The sequence below is a fragment of the Gopherus evgoodei genome, unplaced genomic scaffold (assembly GCF_007399415.2).
Source record: "Gopherus evgoodei ecotype Sinaloan lineage unplaced genomic scaffold, rGopEvg1_v1.p scaffold_152_arrow_ctg1, whole genome shotgun sequence".
NCBI classification, from domain to species: domain Eukaryota; kingdom Metazoa; phylum Chordata; order Testudines; family Testudinidae; genus Gopherus; species Gopherus evgoodei.
Window position 1 is genome coordinate 72,827 of NW_022059815.1, and position 13,646 is coordinate 86,472.

The window sequence follows — 13,646 nt, forward strand, 5'->3', positions numbered from 1 at the left end:
AGGAATCATTAAACTGATATGCACAAAGTAAGTATATTTCACCGTGCTGGTTTTGGTTTGGTTTGTTTCTTACTTATGCTGTAAACCCTGGCATAAATAGAAGGACATATTGGGCTTGATGCTCCTTCCATACCGGTCTGACAGTGGTGTAAATCCACTCACTGAAGTGAAATAACTTCTGATTTACATCAGGCTAAGTGGCAGGAGAAATTGCCCCATTGATGCCCATGGAGTTACTCTGGATTTATACTGTGGTGTGTAAGCGGAGAATCTTCTCCTTTTTCTTCAGCGGCCACACTCCTAATTTGCACTGATGTGAGTGAGTGGAGAATGAACCCCATTTACTTCCGTAGAATTACTCTTGATTTACACCAAGGTGAGTGCGAAGGGACTAAAATGTCTCTTTAACACGTGACACTCACTGCAGCAGTAATTTACTGAGGCAAATAAATAAGGTCACACAGATTTCTCTTAGATAAGTGTAGTAACCCTCACCCTGACACAAGCAGCTGCAGAGAATGCTGCCCTGGGGAGAGAGATGGCCAGTGAGAGGGCAGCTCGAACTGGGAAGGGGCTCAGAATCCGCCCGAAGGGGCAGATGGAAACAAACTGTGAGAGGAGAAGAATCTAGATTCTGAGCTGGCGGATGAAGTGGAACTTGGGGTAGGAGGTGAGGTGATAAAATACGAGAACAACAGAAGAATAGAAGTCAGGGACTGGGAAGCGGAAAAGAGGAAAGAAGAAAAATAGGAAAGGTTTCAGGTCACGAGAAGCCAAAAAAAGTAAACCTGGGTATGTGAGCTGACACTATTAGACAAGGGAAGTAGAGGGAAATAATAGCTACAGATGCACCAGAAAGAGAGCATCAAGGGACAAAAACTGAAAGGAGATATAATTGGTGAAAAAGGGAATTGATCAAAAAGTTGTGTTAGACGAAAACAGATCCTGATAACAGTAAATCAGAAGCTTGCCCACAAAGACCTAAGGTATATGAATAGAGAGAATGACTGTTTGAACATCTATTGACAGAATACAGTTCAAAGGTGCCTAAAGGACAAGTGTGGGCCCGTTAGGTGAAGAAACCTGCCTCTCCTCACAGTTAGTATAGCCTAGTCTGCTCATCACACAAAGAGGCGGTGATCGGTATTAGGTATCCTGACAGACTGCGATGGTGAACTCAAACCTTCAAGGGTCAGCAATATCTAATACAGAGATAGGCAGCCTATGGCACAGATGTTGAAGGCGGCACGCAAGCTGGTTTTCAGTGGCACTTGCATTGCCCAGGTCCTGGTCACCGGTCCGTGGGCCGCTGTATTTTAATTTATTTTTAAATGAAGCTTCTTAAACATTTTAAAATTTTTATTTACATACAATTGTTTAGTTATATATTATAGACTTATAGAAAGAGACCTTCTAAAAACATTAAAATGTATTACTGGCACATGAAACCTTAAATCAGAGTGAATAAATGAAGACTTGGCACACCATTTCTCAAAGTTACCGACCCCTGATCTAATATATTTAACTGCCTCTGTAACAATCTCTTGCTTTGTAACAGATGGAATATGCGTCTTGAACACAGATGGCAAACCAAACCAGAGCGCACGAATTCATCCTCTTGGGCTTCCCTGGTAGTCAATATTTGCAGACCTTCCTCTTTGTGCTGTTTTCCATGATGTACATCCTGACAGTCATGGGAAACATGGCCATCATAATCCTAGTGAGAACATGCTGCCACCTGCAAACTCCCATGTATTTCTTCCTCTGCAATTTCTCTTTCCTAGAGATATGGTACACCACAGCCTGCATTCCAAGACACTTGCAGTCTTCCTGGGGACAAGCAGAACCATTTCCTTTACTGGCTGCATCACACAGATGTACTTCATTCTATCCTTTGGCTGCACAGAATGTTTCCTCTTATCCGTCATGGCCTATGACCGCTATCTGGCCATTTGCTATCCACTGCACTATAGTTCCATCATGAACAGCACCTTGTCTGCTTGGCTGGCCCTCTGCTGTTGGGTGTGTGGTTTCCTAGCTATTTGTGTGCCGGCGTATCTCATAACCAGGTTGTCCTTTTGTGGCCCCAATGTCATCAATCATTTCTATTGTGACCTAGATTCTTGGATAGTTCTCTCCTGCACAGACACATATCTCCTTCAGCTAGTGGCTTTCATCACCTCCTTCATTGTCCTCCTGGGCACCTGTATAGTAACTCTGATCTCCTACATTTTTATCATTTCCACAATAGTGAGAATTCCGTCAGCACAAGGACGGCAAAAGGCCTTTTCCACTTGCTGTGCTCATCTGGCTGTTGTGATTATCTGGTATGGCTCCACCATTTTCTTGTACGTCAAACCTTCTGTACAGAACACCCTGGCTCTAAACAAAATAGTCAACACTTTAAACACAATTGTAACACCACTGTTAAACCCTTTCATTTACACTCTAAGAAACAAGAGGTGAAGAAGCCTTGGAAAAAGCACTCACTGGTATGTAAAGTCTGTAGATGTCTTTGATTTGCTATATAGTAAGATATCATTAGAGCTGTTAACATTATTTCATTTGCATTGTTTTTTAAGAAAAAACAATCTTTTCTCAAAATCAGAAACCCTTTTCTTTTTCTTCTTTTTGTTGAAACTGAATATTTTGAAATTCTGGTATTTTGAATTTTTGTGTTCAGCTTCTTTCTTTCTTTCTTTCTTTCTTTCTTTCTTTCTTTCTTTCTTTCTTTCTTTCTTTCTTTCTTTCTTCACTCTTTGACTCCTCAGCTTTTGAAAAAATACATAGTGGCATAAAGAAAAAATAATGAGAAATGAAAATAACCAAATCCCTGTATACCATTCACTGTATTGCATTTAGAAGTGAAAATGGAGCTGGGAGGAAAGGATAAAGAAAAAAGAATGGGAAAAGGGGGGAAATTCCAAATATCAATATTTGGATTTTTCATATTTGTTTAAAAATGTTTTGCAGAAAAAAATACAAAGCAAAGAAAACAAAACAAAAAAACTAAATAAAAATAATTTATTTTTGGAATGAAAAATACTTTGAAATTTTGAATTGTTTCACAAATGCGGGGTTTTTTCCCCCATTTTTTCAACAAATTCTAAGCAAAAGGTAAAATGTAATATGTCTTAGGGCTTTTGAATATGTCTCCAGCTAAACATAGTCTCATCTACAAGAGCTTATCTAAAGACTGAATTCTCATCCAACGGGAAATTCCAATATTTTGACATTTGATTTTGTTTTTGTGAAATGAAATCTTCTGAAATACTTAATTTTGATCTTGTTGAAATGTTTTATTTTGACTTTATCACTTCAACTTTTATAATATAATATAATGTAATATTAAATCATGTCTGTAATATATTAATTATTAAATTGTTATATTATTGACACAAAACATTTAGATAATTTCCTGTATATTTTTTTGATGAAATCAATACATTTCTGCAAAATGTTGCAATTTCATTGAATCAGCATTATAAAAGGAAAAAAAAATCAAACCAGTAGCTGTATTATTTACTCCAAATGGCTGGCTATTTACACAGAACAGAGCTTAGGTGGAAAACTCCTGTATTTTTATTACTGAAGTTTCCAAGTTCCTGTGTATGAACTCCATTTAAAGCCAATTTTTAAAAGTATTTAGGCATCTAAAGATATAGATAAGACCAAGGGTAGATTCACAAAGAGCATTAGGTGCCAGACTGTCACTTCAGGCAACCCAAGTCCCAGAATCAGACCCCACTGGGATTCACAGAACCAGCACTCAGCTGCTGCCAAACTCTTTTAGGTGCTTAAACTCACTCGGAACCTAAGTTTGTGCAGTAGAAGTTCCTTAGGCACCTATGTTTTTGCCACTGGGGACATGTCCTGTTGTCTCATTCTCTGCGCCCGGATACCTAGGCCCCAGAGCAACACGTAAATGGGGAGAAGATCGGTATTCCTTCACTTAACTTGCATGCAGAGTCTGATTTTGTAGTGTGGCTCAAAGCATACTAATCCACACAAAACAGGTGGAAGTAGCCCTCGCTTAGAGTAACTTGGCTGGTGGGTGGGAAACCCCTGGTTTAAGTTCTCCCCTTTGCCGATGAGAAAAAGGGATTTGAACAGAAGTCTCCTACCTCTCTGGTGAATGCTTTAAGCACTGGTTAAAGGATATTCTGATGTGGGAGTCCTTTAGTCTCTCCTGGTGCAGTTGTTCCAACTTTGGATGAATAAAGAGTCACTGGGCCAGAGGGCATGTGTACACCTGAGAATGTCTATAGGCTGGTCGTTGGTAGACGCTACCAGCATTTGGGAGACCCAGGATCCAGTCCCCCACTCTAATGACACCTTAATTATTTATCCAAAATGGAACAGCATCACCAGGATAGAATACAGGAGAGTTCCATCACCTACCCTATCAACCAGTGTTTAGAGCACTCTCCTGAGTGTTTGGAGACCTGTGTTTAAATCCCTTCTCCCTCTCAAGTAGAGGAGGGACATGACCTAGTAGTTTTCCACATCACGGATGAGTACCTTAACCACTGGGCTAAGGGAGGGGGCTTAAGACACCCCCTTGTCCTTGGTATCTGTGATGCTTCCCAGGATTGTGAAACACCTCTCTACCATCTGTCCCTAGAATGAGGAAGCCTTGTCGTGTTTTGTCGGGAGTCCAGCTCCCAGTCCCACCAGCTGTGGGCAACACAAGCACTCCCCTCTCAGCCTATGCAGGCCTCCGCGGTCCCTCGGCAGGTTAGTAATTGGCACTATCCAAAATCTGAGCCCTCAGAATATCTCCTGGAGTGTCAGCCCCTGATCCACTGGATACTCAGCGAATCACAGATCCTCTGCTCCCAAAGAAGCAGGACAACCCAGCTTACCAGTTTTCCCCTCGGATCACTGCTCTGCTCAACACACAGTAATTAGCGATTTTATAATGAAACATGCGCAAGTTCATTTAACACAGAGGAGAGATTCAAGTCCTAGTAAGGTGATATATTTAAAACAAATGGTTACATGTACAATAAACATATAGTACACATTCGAGCGCCTAGACTTACTTAATTAGTTACTGTCATATCTTATAGTATTACTCACCTGCGTTTCTCAGCCAGGTAGGCTGCAATGCCTTGTTCATTAGAAAAGCCACTCAGCTTGTCTCCTCAATGAATGATCCTGGCTTTACCTCAGTACTCCCAGTTATACCTCTTAAATCCCTTGTCTTTACTTGTAAGCAGGACCATCCCCTTTGCTGGATTGTTTTTTTTCCTGCAGCCCTTCTCTTATATGAATTCACAACTTCTGCAATTAGCATTAGGCTCAGTAAAGCAAATGGACTTACATTATGAGATACACAATGACCAGCCAGAGAGAGAAGCGTTTACTACCGCCACCAGAACAGAACCTGTTTATTCGCCTTCTGTTGACCTGTCTAATGTACATACCTTAAGAGCATAGTTTTCAGTATAGATAAACAACTCCTTAAATAGTATCTGTGCATACACTTTGCAATTATGATGACCAGTAAGCTACTAGCTCTTGGTAGAGACCTTATATGCCACCCTTTGGTGAACAGTTACATAGAAACCTGACCAGGGGATCCCTGTAAACACCTTTTGCCCTCTGCCACTTGGCACCAATGGATCCCTGGGTCACAGCACCTCCTATTGCTAGTTTAGCCTATCATTCTGGCTTTGTGGATCTCATTCTTGGCTTTCTCCCTCTCCTCTTGCATTGTATAGGGAGCCTGGGGGCCTGACTCAGACTGTGTGAATCCCAATGATATTCTAGGTACCTGAATGTGAGGTGTTGTGACACTGAGTACTGCAACATCTAAGTCCCTCTGTAGTTGTGTAAGAAAGTGGATTGTGGCAATAGAGACCAAAGATCAACCTTCCTCTTGCAAGATGGAGGTCAGCGATGCAGGTAGACCAGGGAATGTAGATTGCAACAAATAGCAAACTCTGGGTATTGTGTTCTACTGTATTTGTATATCAGAGAGTTTAATGTTAGGTACAAGCTCTCTGTGCCTTAATAAGAACAAAACACAGCCCTTAGAGCTAAGATCAAGGCTATGTGTAGGATAAGATTTAGAATTAGGATTAACATTAGAGTGATGTTTCAGGGTTCGGTTTGAAATTGAGTGTTGGGTTTCAGAGGTTCATGTTAAGAGTAGGTGCGGAATATCAAAGGAGACAAAGGCATTCAGGTTCTAGGCATTCTGTCCTTAATTAATTGTAAAAGGATTCAAGCACCTATTTCCATTCTAAAACCCACAGTCTAAATTGTTAATTAGCTCAGTTTGGGCTAAGGGCTACATATTTCATATTTAAGGCATTTACATCACCACCATTACCATAGCACAGGGATCAGCAACTTCTGGCATGCAGCCTGTCAGTGAAATCTGCTGGCGGGCCATAACGGCTTGTTTTTCTGCAGCGTCCCCAGGTTCGGCCGATTACAGCTCCCACTGGTCGCGGATCACCATTCCAGGCCAATGGGGGCTGAGGAAGCCATGTGGGCCAAGGGATGTGCTGGCTGCCCCTCATTGGCAGCTTCAGCAGAGAGAGCGAGGTCTGGAGGGGCCTTGGAGACTGACCTCCCACCAATCCCATTACAATGAGTCCCCCAGGCCAGAGGACCATGGGTGTGGGGCTGTGAGTGGAGGGGGAAGCTCTCTCTGCCCCAGCTGTGGGCTCCCACAGAGGACTTAGGGCGGGTGGGCAGATCCAGCACCATCCAGCGGGACATTAAAAGCAGGTTCTGCAGAAACCCCAGAGGAAACACGGTGGGTGGAAAAACTCCCCTCCCTTCCTCACATCGGGCTGAGCTTCCTCATTTTTTCCATGCCTTCTCCCTACTGAGAGGCAGGTGTGATGGTCAACTGATGGGTTCTCCCCACATCCCACCGCTGCACCTGGATGGAGAGTGTAGGGTGAATACCCAGATGGGAATGAGGTATCTTGGAGTTGAAACATTTGCAGAATTCCCCTCTTTTTGCACTATAAAGGGGCAGAAAGGAGCAAGGGGCAGTTTGGAGACACACACACCCAGCCCCAGTTCAATGGGGGGGGACATGGCAGGATGTGTGGAGTGAAGAATTTGCAGACAGTCTCTGGCTCCCAGCAGGTGGGGCGAACTGCGCAGCCGGTCCCTGGATTCTAGCAGCTGGGGATGAGGAGTTGGCACATGCTCTCTGGGTGCAGGATGAGGCATTTGCAGACGCTCCCTGGCGTGGTGGGGGAGCGGAGCTCGCATGGACACTTTCCCTTCCAGCCTGATGGCTTCGCTGCTTAGAGACCGAGAGAGAAGGCACCGGGGGTGCGGATCAGGCCCCCCGAGCAGGGCCGGCATTAGGAAGTGCGGGGCCCAATTTGAACATTTTCGGCGGGGCCCTGGCAAGGATGACTTAAAAAAGAAAGTGGAAGAAAAAGCCTTTCATTTCTTCCATGTATTATTTACTTTCCATAACTATATAAATAATAAAATTATATAATATATACATTGCATCATATATGCTGTTGATTGGTTATTAATGACTGCCATTTCACATGTGTGGGTCCCAGCTGCTCCCTGCCCCCTCATTGAAGCAGGTGTGCAGGGTTAGTGCCCTGGGAAACTGCAGGGCACAAGTGGACATGGGGCTGGCTGGAGGCAGGGCAAGGGGTGCCGCGGCTGGTTGGAGATAGGGGGTGTGTGGGGCTGGGAGGCTTAGGCAGGGCCGCGGGGGATGCAGCAGGGGTTGGCAGGACTGGAGACAGAGGATGTGTGAGACTGGTGGCTTCAGGCAGGGAGGTGCGGCAGGGGTTGGCTGGAGACAGGGCAGGGTGTGCAGGGTGGTGTGGGCAGCAGTGTGTGTGGGGCTTGCTGGCTTTGGGCAGGTCCATAGGGGTGTGTGGCAGGGGTTGACTGGAGACACACCAGGGCCGGTGCAACCATTTAGGCAGACTAGGCTGTTGCCTAGGGGCCGAGATTTGGGCGCCAAAAAGCACCCTCAAATTTTTTTTAAATGGTTGAGCAGCGCTGCTGCTGGGACAGAGAGGGAGTCTGAGCTGACGGTGGCAGCCGGCAGTGCAGGGTGTACCTGGGTCAGGGCCCGCCGCGGCAGCCCACAGTCCAGGGTGTCCCCTGGGTTAGGAACGCCGCCACGGCAGTCGCCCAGTCGGGGGTCCCTGGCCAGGGTCAGGGCGCCGCCGCGGCAGCCGACAGCCCAGGGTGTCCGGAAGGGGCGCGCACCGGCAGCTCTCATGGAGCTGCCGCAGTCGTGCCTGCGGACGGTCCGGTCCGGTGGACCTCCGCAGACACCACTGCGGCAGCTCCACCGGAGCTGATCCGCCAATCGGGGCATAGTGGGGGGTGAGGGGAGGCTTGAAGTATGGCTGATAAGAAACCTTATCACTGTTGGAATGTTCACTGTCCCCTTAAATGCTAACAAGCTTATTCAGCGAAGTTTGTGTGTACTTGATACTGCTATTAGATCGTCAATAGGCATCAACAAGATAATTAAGAGTAAATGTCTTTTGTTTGAAGTACCACTGAACACTAATCTGTCCATTGCCCTTTCCTCCTGTGTTACGGCTGAAGCATAATCCTGGGTAACAGTAATGGGGATGCTGGTAAAACCTTTTAAAATATTTCCCCTTATAATGCCACATTTTAATACAATTTAAATATTAGATCCCATAATTTCAAGGCATCGATTTCCCCATTTGGACAATTAAATTGCAATTGTGGCTATGAACATCATTTTAAAGCTGGGTTTTGAAAATCTAATTTAACTTCAAAAATTAATGACCAAAAGATGGGCAGTGAAGTAAGGTAAAAGTAATTAAACGAGGGTCTAGCATTCACTCCCAACACCGCAAAAGAGCTGAGGGATTTCCAAAGAACTCGGACACACTACAGTGTATCATTCAAACGTGAGAACATAGTTACTACAGATAATAAATAATAAGTTACCTGGGTTGGAAATAGATCTTTGTGGAGGGAAAGCAGGAAACTTGTCTTTTTGATTACAGAATTATTTTGCTTCTGGATCCATTAAAATCATAACCGAATTTTGGGGGGAGGGGATGTGGGAAGAAACTCTTTTCTCTACTAGGTTTGTTTATAGGCAGCTGAAAAGAAAGTTAACGGCTTTGCACAGAACTGAAACCTAAAGGTCTCTCCTCCCTCCTTCTATACTCTGTCCCCTCTGGGCTATCCAAGTTAGTTGTCATCTAATTGCCCAGCAAAGAAGAGAGTGGGCAGCAATTAGACATAGCCCCACCAGTTCAGGAGTCATTAACACAGTACAAGATATGCTGCATGCTTTCCGTGCACCCAGGCTAATGAGGGACTGGGGCAAGAGGAGCAGGGCTGAGCCCTAGGGAGTGAGCCGAGAGAGCCAGTGCCCAGGAGGCTGAGAGGGCAAGGGGCTGCAGGGGCATCACCACTGCTATTTAAAATGCAGATCCCGCAGCGGTACCTCTCCATGGGACAGAGCCGGTTCCTCACAAGCTTCGTCCAACAGCTCCTTCTGCAGCTGCTCTTTGTGCTCCAGCTCCATCCATGGCAGCTGAACCCCCTATCCTGACTGCAGCCAACCCTCATCCCCTGCCCTGCCTCCAGTGAGCCCCACCCCTTCCCCTGCTTCCAGCCAGCCCCTCACCCCTGCCTACCGCACCAGCCACCTGGCACCCCTGCCCTGCTCACAGCCAGCCTCACACCCTGCCCTGTCTCTAGCCAGCCCCACACCCTTGTATCCAATCAGCCCTCACCCCCTACCCGCAGCCAGCCCCACAACCCCCTGCCCTGCCTGAAGCCAGCCCCACACTCCTGCCTGCCCACAGCACACCCCACACCCTGCCCTGCCCGCAGCCAGCCCCACACCCTGCCCTGCCCACAGCCCCCCACACCCCTGCCCTGCCTGCAGCCAGTCCCACACTCCTGCTCTGCCCACAGCCACCCCACACCCCTGCCCTGCCCACAGCCAGCCCCTTACTCCCTGCCCTGCATGCAGCCAGCCCCTGCTGCACTCCTTGCCCTGTCCATAGCCAGCCCCACACCACCTATCTCCATCCAGCCCCTGCTGCAGCCCCTGCCCTGCTTGCAGCCAGCCCCACACCCCCTGCCCTGCACGGTAGCCAGTCCCGCACCCGTTGTCTCCAGCCAACCCCACACCCCATCTCCAACCAGTTTCGCATCCCCTGCCCTGCCCACAGCCAACCAGCCCCACACCCTGTCAGGTTATTCAATTATTTTCATTAAATATGTAGGCTAAATAATGAAATTAATACATTTTCAAGCGAAATAGGTATTAATTCTAATGAACAATGCCACATTATGCAGTATTCATTTTGAAAGTTTATAATAAGCATTGCTCTGGGGGAGGGGTGGGGGCAGAGGGTACAAGGTGGAAGTTTCGCCTAGGGTGCAAAAAATCCTTGCACCGGCCCTGGAGACACGGCAGGGGGTTTGACAGAGATGGCTGTGGGCACGGGGTGCAGAGCTGGCTGCAGGCAGGGGGAGTGGGGCTGGTGTGGGCAGGGCAGGGGGTGCAGCAGAGGCAGCTGGAGCCCCAGCCCTTTAAATAGCCCCCAAGCTCCCTGCTATCCCAGGGCTTTGGGGGTTATTTAAAGGGCCCGGAGCTCCCCAGCTTCTACCCCGCTCTGGACCTTTTAAATAGCCGCGGGAGCGCTGGGGAATGCATGGGGTGGCAGGGCTCTGGCGGCTATTTAAAGGACCGGGGTGGCAGAGGCAGCTGCAGCCCTGGCCCTTTAAATAGCCCCGGAGCCCTCACTACCCCAGGGTCTGGAGGCTATTTAAAGGCCGGAGCTCCAGCGGGAGGAGCGGGCCACGGGGCTTGCCGCGCTCTGGCCGGGGCTGCAACGGGAGAGTGAGGTCGCAGGGGTTGCTGCGCTCTGGCCGGGGCTCCAGCTGGGAGAGCGGGGCCGCGGGGCTTGCCGTGCTCCAGCCAGGGCTCCCAGCTGGGGCTGCGGGGCTTGACACGCTCCCGCCAGCGCTTCGCTCGAGGGAGCGGGACCACAGAAGACCCCTGAGCAGATCGCAGCCAGGGACCCGGGGTAAGTTTAAAAAAAAAAGTGTCCAAGGCGCGGGGCCCGATTCCGGAGAATCGGGTGAATCGGCCTAAAGCCTGCCCTGCCCCGAGCTCCTCCCGGGTAATAGGGATACCTCCCCCCAGCCCTGCCCCCATTAGCATTGCCATCATGTGGACCCCCCACCATAGTCCCCAGCATCTGCCCAGCCCTTCACCTCACTCTGCCCCCAGCCCTGACAGCATGGGCAGCCCCCCCCAAGCCCAGGACCTTTACTTCCCAGCTTCCCAACCCCCATGCCAGTCCCTCACGTGCTGTGAGCTCTCTTCCTTTGCCCTAGGCTCTCCCTTGTTTCCTGAGCTGGTGTCTCTCCACCCCTCTCATTTCAGGGGGCCCGGCTGAGTGAGTGCCTGGAAGCCGCCAACGCCCTGCTGGACTGCAGCGTTGGCCCTGCTGTCTTTGGGCTCTGAGCCCCCCTGGGATCCCTGTATCTGCTCCCCAAACTACCTTGGGCATTCAACTTGGAGCTCCAAGAAGTTGCTGCACTGACCTCGCCCTGCATGAGCCATCCGGTGTAAACCTAGTCCCATCTCTGTGGAGTTCAGCTATTGGACAGACAGACAGACCAACAGAATCTATGCTTGTCCAAATGCGACCTCATTTGTCATAGTGGCAGATTTCTCTTCGCTAGACAATCCTGAACGCAAACAGGAGCGCAGTGATTCACTTAATTCTTCATTTCCTCTCTGTCTAGGTCTGGACTGGAGCTGGTCAGACATTTTCCAGCTGAACAGTGTTGTGTTGGCAAATGCGATTCCATGGTGAAGGCTGAAAGGTGGAAACAAGCAGCAGATGGAGGAAGCTTGTCCCGCTGCATGTTGTGAATCCGTCCCAAGTCACCAGCTGCTGAATTCTCTACCACAGGAAGAAATGCTTAAAACCTGACCATCCATCTTGATGGTTAATCATGCTGTGTGTCCATCCTGGGCAGCACGGGGCCCTTCTCAGGATATCCTGGAACTCAAGCAAAGATGAAAAACATCAGCTGGTTAATTTTCTGGAAAGAAAGTGCTATTTTTATCAAGAAACTGCAGGAGCATAAGGAAGAAGCAAACAGTTTTCCCACTTTATGTTAACCAGCCCTGACCCCTTTGAACAGCTTTCACCACATGACTCTGTGCTGGGTCACGTCCCTATTTCAGCCTTTCCGTGTCTGAGAAGGTAACTAAACAAATTCAATATACAGCACCTGGAGTCCAATCACAGTACCTGCCCCGCATGGTGCAGAGACTCGGGAAGGATTAAGATACCAGGTAATTGATTAATTGCCTTAAGCCCTGAAGGAATGCCGCCCTGTGACTGAGATTTCCCCAAAGGCCAGATGGAATCAGAGATCCTAATTCTCACTTCCCGCTATGAATATGGAACTTCGATACCAGCGGTGACATCCTGGTCCCATTGAAATCAAAGGGCATTTTGTCTTCGATTTCAATGGGCACAGAATTTCAGCCCATATTACTGGGCTTTTGCAAATTAAACCCTGTGGCTGGGATTTTGGAAGAAGTGGTTGAGGCACCCAGTTCCAGGGGGTTTGGCCACTCTGAAAATCCCAACCTATCATCCTGTTACAAACCAATGACGTCAGAGGAAAGGCTCTTTTAGAGAGAGCTGAGGAACCAGCCCATTGGAAACTCCAGCTGGAGTGAGTTTTTCAATGATCTTCAGATAAAACTCTGTTGGTAGAAGCTAATTGCCTAGCTCTCTTTGGCGCCTTTGGCTAGTCCATCTGACTCCAGTGGACTTTGAAGCAGGCCCAGTATGTATACCTGAGACTTTAGCTAGATAGAAAATCTCCACACACAAAATAAAATCATACGGCCATCTGTACTCACACGTATGTGGCCATAAATGGTCTCACGTACTGTAGCACACCCAGTAATGTGTGAATCCTCCAGCCTGTAATGCCTTGTCCGTGCCCATCTGTTCCCATCTAGTCCTGGGTGCTAGGTCCTCTCCTTGGCTCTGGCTGGGCTTTGCATGCTGGGGACTGGAGTAGGGGACTGGCCATGGCGTTCCGGGTTCTCTTTTGGTTCCTGGAGGCAAATGTGGCCTTGTGGGTCGAGCAGGGAGGTCTAGGAGTCAGGACTCCTGGCTTCTGTGGGAAAAGCGTCCACAGAGAAAAGACAATTAACAGATGTAAACACACTGAGCATAGCAGGAGTCACCCATCAGTCTTACGTGGCCCCAGCAGGTCAGAATCTTTCCAATCCTTCCACAGCCCAGAAGGTCCTGTCCATTCGATAGGTCCGAGTCAGTCCAAGATCATCCTTTCAGAGCAGAAGTCCTTTCTCTGTTCCCTTTTTTCTGGAAAAGCCAGCTGACCAGTCTTTGCGAGCACCCCGAGGGTGTGGACCTGCTCTGGAGCGGATCAGTCTCCGAGGGTGTTTTCTACACTGCATTGTAAACCTGGGCTTGTGGACATGGTGTTCCAAGCCTGTGCTCGAGTGTCCACACTGCATTGGAAGCTTGGGTTACAATGCTGGACTGGGTCTCACAGTGTGCTAACGTTGTCCATACTGCATTGGGCAGATCTTCTGACTCGGGTCTGCGGCTCGACCCGTGTCC

The 13,646-nt window shown here is 48.3% G+C and overlaps 1 pseudogene; it reads left to right on the forward strand.

The window, feature by feature from the left end:
* Nucleotides 1-1,658: 1,658 nt before the first annotated feature.
* LOC115639926 lies at nucleotides 1,659-2,466 on the forward strand (annotated as a pseudogene).
* Nucleotides 2,467-13,646: the final 11,180 nt, after the last annotated feature.